Source organism: Adiantum capillus-veneris, chromosome 4, assembly GCF_014529385.1.
Source record: "Adiantum capillus-veneris isolate H3 chromosome 4, ASM1452938v2, whole genome shotgun sequence".
Classification (NCBI taxonomy): domain Eukaryota; kingdom Viridiplantae; phylum Streptophyta; class Polypodiopsida; order Polypodiales; family Pteridaceae; genus Adiantum; species Adiantum capillus-veneris.
The window spans coordinates 73,123,228-73,129,937 of record NC_140934.1 but is presented as its reverse complement, the minus strand read 5'-3'; the positions used below and the strand labels follow the sequence as shown (position 1 = coordinate 73,129,937).

The following is a 6,710-nucleotide window of genomic DNA, read 5'->3' as shown; positions in this document are numbered from 1 at the left end:
GCCACTGTAAGTTGCTTTAATATGAAAGGGCTGTCCAAGATAGTCTCCCTGTGCCTCGTTAAGCTGAAGCCTCTCTTTCCAAACACTTGAGGTTGATGGTAGAAGTTTGGATTTTATACCCTTCTTAACAAAGATGGATGAGACAGACTTTTGGATAGCCAAATATCCTCTTTTGCTTACACCAAGTGAATCAAGTGTGCCTTGTATCTCTTTTGCAGGCATTGAGTTCTCTGAAATAAAGCGGTCCACTACATTTCGTTGTAGGACCTTAAACTTCTTGTCATGTACTATATCTGCTGCCAGGCTTCTACTTATAAGTGGCTTCAATCTCTTTCCTATATTGGCTTTGGGGTCAATGTTTTCCTTGTCAGGATAGATTGAATCTCTACATGAAGGCAATGCATAAGTAAATAACACAAAATTTGCTTCACTAACACTATTTAGGGACATGAAAACAATGCATAACAAGAAAAAACAAAAAGATTACTTAACTAAGACAATGTAGCCAACCAAGAATCATCACCTTAATGCTCGGATTCTTTTCTTGAGACCTCCTGATGAAACCTGCAATGTTTCAAGATTGCGCAATTTCTTCTTTCGGATACGACCACCCAAGATGGTGTCCTTCATTTGACAACTTCGCACCTTTCCTTTCAGTTCTTGTACCTCTGTTTTATGTTGCAAAATGGTAACCTGATCTGTAGAATGTAAATGTGAAAGGCGAACAATCTCACATTGTTGAGCTTGGAGAATGCCCTTGTAAGTTTTAGCTTCTCTTGTAAGAGATTTACAATAACCCAGAAGGCCCTTTTCTCCATCACCAACAAAGGTCAATAAGCTTGTAGGATTGACAAACGGTGGAGACGCATTAGTCATTGGATTCTTAGGGTAGAGAGAGCCTCTCGTCCAGATATCTATGTGTTTAGCTCCCTGAGCTCTGAGCGTGTCTATAGAAGCGGGAGGTATATGTGTGTTTGTTTTACTACGCTTAATCAATGGTTGGTACTCATTGTCCAAATCAATGTGAAGGTGATATTTGGCTCGTTTCTGGGTAACATTTGTGCCATTTGAGGAGTGCATCATTAGCCAAATGTGCAGGTTTAATGGAAAGTGAATAGCGGCTGCGCCTTCGTCCCTCCATGTTAGCCTCATTCCCTCCATATTGACGAGGTTCATTCAATGCAACTGAAAAGAGGATTATCCCTCAATCACTACGAACGAATGTTCAGAAGAGTAAGGAATCTACTTAAAGTACATTTTTTGAACTTTTACTATGAAAGACCCAGCTCCATTATTTGCCATTTTTTCCTAGAGAGAGAGTGCAAAAAATACATTTTCTTAGAAGGCCCTCCAAATGACCTCTGAAGTTCCCTAATGTACAACTATTTACTTTTTATTGTAACTTTTTTAAATAGTTGATCTTCTACATATTAAATTGTCAAGGTGAAGTAAATTCAATTTCAATTTTTTGGTATTTATACTCTTTCAAAAAAAAATGACGTTTCATTGCTTGCATGCATGTTGGCTAGGGTAGCAGATAGAAGGCTGTCATACAGGATGCAAGAGTTCCAGTTTTTGAAGTTTTACTCCGCTAGCAAAGCCAAGGAAGTGGACGAATCCCAATAGATTTCGAGCAATAAAAGTATGTATACAATTCTTGAAAATAAAAAGAATGAACAAAACTTGTTAAGAGGAGCCGTAGGTCTTACAATTTTATTTTAGAGGAGCCATGGGTCTTACAAAAGTTAACAACAAAAAGAAAGAATGTAGCTTTGATATTAACAAAATTAATTTTGGCTTATTTCAACAAAATAACAAAATAAACCTTGATATTATTTGATATTAACAAGCTTATCCGAACTTATCGTTACCCTAACTTTTAGCTCTTGTTTGGCGACTTCGAAGCAGATCAACCGCATGCCGCCCATCGGTTCTAGAGAGCTCTTGACGTCGCACCCCCTCCCCAAGCGCAGTAGCACCTTGGCATCACCGTCAACGTATAGGGGCCATCATTGGCAATTTTGGCACCCACACAGAGTTGGCAGTGGTGTCATTGCACTGCAGAATCAGAGGACGCACTTGTTGCGAGAGAGAGAGAGAGAGAGAGAGAGAGAGAGAGAGAGAGAGATGTATCTGTATGTGTGAGGGATAGAGAGAGAGCAAGAGGAGGAGAGAGGCGCACCTATTGTGCCAAAAAAGTCAACTTGCCATTGAAAGATTGGCTCTTTTGGCATAATAGGTGCATCTCTCTCTCCCTCTCTCTCTCTCTCTCTCTCTCTCTCTCTCTCTCTCTCACTCTCTCTCTCTCTCTCTCACACACACACACACACACACACACACACACACACACACACACACACACACAGAGTGCACACCCGTTGAAAAATTATAGATAGGCTAATCCATCGAACATTTTTCCTAACCAATCAAAGTAAGGGGAAACTTGAAAGTTTCCCGATTTCCAGGTCAAAATTTGAAGCTTTTGCTAGTAACTACACCATAACTTGTGTACAATTTTTGGCTTTCTTAAAGGCAATCACAAAACCTAACCGTGATTTATGAAATACTTGCTATCCTTGCTCAAAGATGGAATTTCAATGTGGATATTGATGATGAGCCAATGAAATATATAGACTTTGTGGAGCAAGAACCTACATTACAACCACTCGAAACATTTTTCGACTCATTATACAATAGCTCTTACAACATGTTTTGATAAGGCTGTGGAACATTGTGAAGTCCTACTAAAAAAGAGATTCTTTTAGCAAAACAAACTATTAAGGACCCTCACTTTCTAAATGAAAAAGACAACGATGCAGAGACAAGTACGTTCCAAGATACTGTTCCAATTGTAGAAGAGCCACTAAACCATGAGAAGATTTAAGGTTCCATCAACATTTGGAATGAAAAACAACTAATCCATGATGAGAAGATCAGTACTGTAAATCTTTTTCACCTATTTTGTGGTATTTTTTTTGAGCTATTTGTCATATCTTAGTTTTATTTATGTTTCGAAGGTACAAAGCACACAAAGATGACTTTTTGAAGAGACCAAGAGGATCAAGGGCACATGACTTTAGTAGAGATGGAGCTTTAATTTCAAGTTTTATGTAAGAGAAATAACGAGTCCGTATCTTTTCATATTCCATTCAAAGTGTTCTGTGTGGATGCATACATATCAATTTTTGCTTTGAAAACATTGTCAAGAAATTTGGGTGGCTATAAAGTTCTTACAAATAGCAACAATCATTTTTCTTGAAAGGAATACTACAATTGATACTTTTGGGTATGCTCATGGTCTCCAAGGATCCTTAGCTGGACATTATCTACTAACATACACAGGATATGCGCTTTCCATTCAAGAAAAAGATCCAAGAAGGCTAACACGTGGTGGTAAAAGACATTTGCTATGACATTGTGAGTTTGAAAGATTTCAAGACCAACAAAATACCGATTCAAAGAATGCTTTGGAAGAAGATGAAGACATGAAAGTACTTTAAAAGATTCTGTAGAAAGCAATAAGTGAAAGTATATAGTGCATGTACATGCTTACACCATTTTTCTGTTAGCTGATCATTAAGAGCTCAAACTTTGCAATCTCTAGTTCTAGTTGATCTCCATAAATCTAACTTCTATCGTGCACTATAATTCTCCCAATGTTATCGTCTTTGAATTTGCTGAGATATTTTGATTGTCTGTGCTTGTCTTCTTTCTTTTAATACTTTGTTTTCTTGTTTTTGAAGGATAATCCTTCTATAAAACCAATACATAACCTCTTCATAAATAGATAACCTCTTCATAACTGTTGGCTCTAGTGGTTCCACCACCATGTCGTGTATAGCAAAAATAAGCTCCTTATGCTTGATAATGTGACTTTTCCATTCCTTGTGTGCTCCATATTGCAAAACATCCATATGTTTGCAAACCAATCTCACTAGGACTAGTGTTTGCATACACAATTATCGGTGCAAGACCCATGCGATAGTCAAGAGAGAATTCTTCTAACAAACTTCGTTGGAGGATGTCCAAAACTTTGTATTGCAATGCAACGAAGTTCCAATTTAACAAACATGAACATCTCAAGATTGGGAGGTTTTCTCCATCCATTGGATATTCTTGAAAGCATTCATTACCACTTTACTTGATTGAAGGGATAATTTGATGTGGTAGAAAAGGTGACCAAAATGGCAAACTCTAATGGCACAAAAGAAAGATACGACACACCAAATATAGCAAATATTGATTGAGCAACCAATTTGAAAAAAGTTTTCAAAAAGTTGGATGCCAAATGTTCAGTTGCTACAGCCCAACATCATCTCCAAATGACAATATACCAATTTGATCCTCCATGGCAAGCATCTTCAGTGTGTGTGTGTGTGTGTGTGTGTGTGTGTGTGTGTGTGTGTGAGAGAGAGAGAGAGAGAGAGAGAGAGAGAGAGAGAGAGAGAGAGAGAGAGACTCTTTTAGCTCAGCTTACTACGATTAGAATCTCCATAGAGAGAGAGAGAGAGAGAGAGAGAGAGAGAGAGAGAGAGAGAGACTCTTTTAGCTCAGCTTACTACGATTAGAATCTTTATTCCCATCTCATTCAATAGAGCCACTCTAGTCACCAAAAGCTTCAAGAGGATATGTTGCAGATATGTTGGACAAATGCTTGAAGTTGTCGGTTGGAAAAACCGGCAGCTTGCACGCTGGAGAGTGCAGATTGGCGGAGCAAAGCGGAGTGCTTGCACAAAACAAGTCCCTTTTCCCCTTCCATGAGAGCACGCACCACGCTCTCAACTTCTCGGCTATCTACGATACCTCCTTTGCTTGATGGGGCTTCAAATCTTAGTCCAACCTTCCAGACCTCAACAATGAATTTGGCATCTGTGTGCTGGTCACAAAGATAAGGCCAACAAAGCATAGGTACACCAGCTGCAATCGCCTCTATTGTTGAATTCCATCCGCAGTGTGTAAGGAAGCCTCTGACAGAGGAGTGATCCAGCACATGCACCTGCGGGGCCCATTCAACAAAGCACGAGCGGTCTCTTGTAGCTTCGACAAACTCTTGCGGCAGCATGTTCTCAATAGCCTCGTCTGTTGCATGTCCCTCTACCAGATCAGGTCTTAAAGCCCATAAGAATCTATGCCCACTGGCCTGCAGCCCGTTCAAAATTGCGACAAACTGCTGCGACGACAGCAGCATAATGCTTCCAAAGGAGATATAGAGCACCGATTGTGCGGGCTGTGCATCAAGCCATTGTAGACAATGGCTTTCTTCCTTCCACAGGTTAGTGATGCCCTCCTCTTCCAACACCTCCACCAGCGGACCTATTCCAAAGATAGGAGGCGTGATTAGCTGCTCTGCCATCGCCCACATCGCCTCCCCCTCAATTTCCTCAAAGGTGTTCACCAGAATTGCACTTGCCTTCTCATTTGAGATCCTCGACAAGTCTACCATGAGCGGAATGAGGCGAGGGCTCTCTTCCACCACATGCTTGTAGGAGGGCATATCCCTGTTGTAAAGGGGTGGCAACCCAGGAAGATCCTCTTTGAACAGTTCCATCGGCTTATCACGATCCATACTCATATGAATGGCTGCAAAAAACAGAGCAAAGGATCAGATTGTGGAGCTCACATACACACACATGCATGCTACAACAAGCACAAGAAGCTTTCTAACATTTTCCCGTGCGGGTTCACTTCACATGATTTGACCCTGTAGAGAACAACGACATGGGCTACTGCTCACGACAGACTGCATACCTGGCCAGGTATGGTTGGGGGCATTGACACACGGCCCCAACCCAGGCTGGTAATCCCCTACCCCCAACCACACCAAGCTCGGTACATAGTCCCTCCGTCATAATTCAAGCCGTCGGCATCATACAGGATGTCATAATGCGCATGTGTGTAATTAAAGCTTCTTGCGAAGGCAGCATGTGCAACAAAACACAGGTGTTCCTTGGTTAAAGGCTTTAACTTACCATCTTCAAGAGGTACACGTCCTGTGTGGGTGTAGAAACAGAAGATTCATGCTCTGGCTACAGGGGAAGTAGCTTACCCAGGGTATGCCTAGCTTCTCTGCCACATTCTGCACAGCACCAGACATGAAATTGTCGGAGATTAAGCAGGTGACTGGAGGGAAGCCGCAACCCTCTTCACCAATGCTCTGCAAGAAGCTCTCAAGGGGCTTGCTAAGGGATCGGGTAGCAATGAGAAAGTCTACAAAGGAAAGGCGGAAATCGTTCTCGAGGTCGAGGCCATTGATGGGGAGACTCACTCTGCGAATACGTAAAGGGGGGCTGCGCACGGGATGCCCATCTACAAAAGAAAAAATATCAGCAGATGCACCACAACTGCACATACATAGGTGCACGCAGAAGGGCATGAAATTAAGCAATTACTGGAAAGAAAAAGTGTCCTGTTACCTGCAGCATCTGGTCCTGTAGGGTTTTGCATGCAGTCCAAAATGCGATCGTGAATGGGCTGGATGTTGACGAAGGTGATGAGGAAGCCATGGCGGGAAGCAAGGGCTCTGCAGAGGCGCATGAGAGGATTGAGATGGCCTTGTGCAGGTAAGGGGATGGCGACTGCATGCAGTGGCCTCGCTGCTGCTGCTGATGCTAGGTGCTCTCCGAGTTCCATCGCTGTGTACGCGTGTCCCCAGGAAAAATGGTGTCGTGTTCGAAGAGAGGCAGTGTCCTCCTTATTACGAAGCTCTCGGT

The 6,710-nt window shown here is 42.0% G+C and overlaps 2 pseudogenes across 1 annotated transcript; one reads left to right on the top strand and one right to left on the bottom strand.

Moving 5' to 3' along the window:
- Positions 1–1,917: 1,917 nt before the first annotated feature.
- LOC147459404 (uncharacterized) lies at positions 1,918–4,459 on the top strand (annotated as a pseudogene).
- Positions 4,460–4,543: 84 nt separating this feature from the next.
- On the bottom strand, positions 4,544–6,710 carry LOC147459403 (UDP-glycosyltransferase 85A1-like; annotated as a pseudogene). The gene is made up of 3 exons (XR_015187864.1): positions 6,414–6,710; positions 5,970–6,306; positions 4,544–5,580 (listed from the first exon to the last, which is right to left on the bottom strand). The product of XR_015187864.1 is annotated as a UDP-glycosyltransferase 85A1-like (transcript).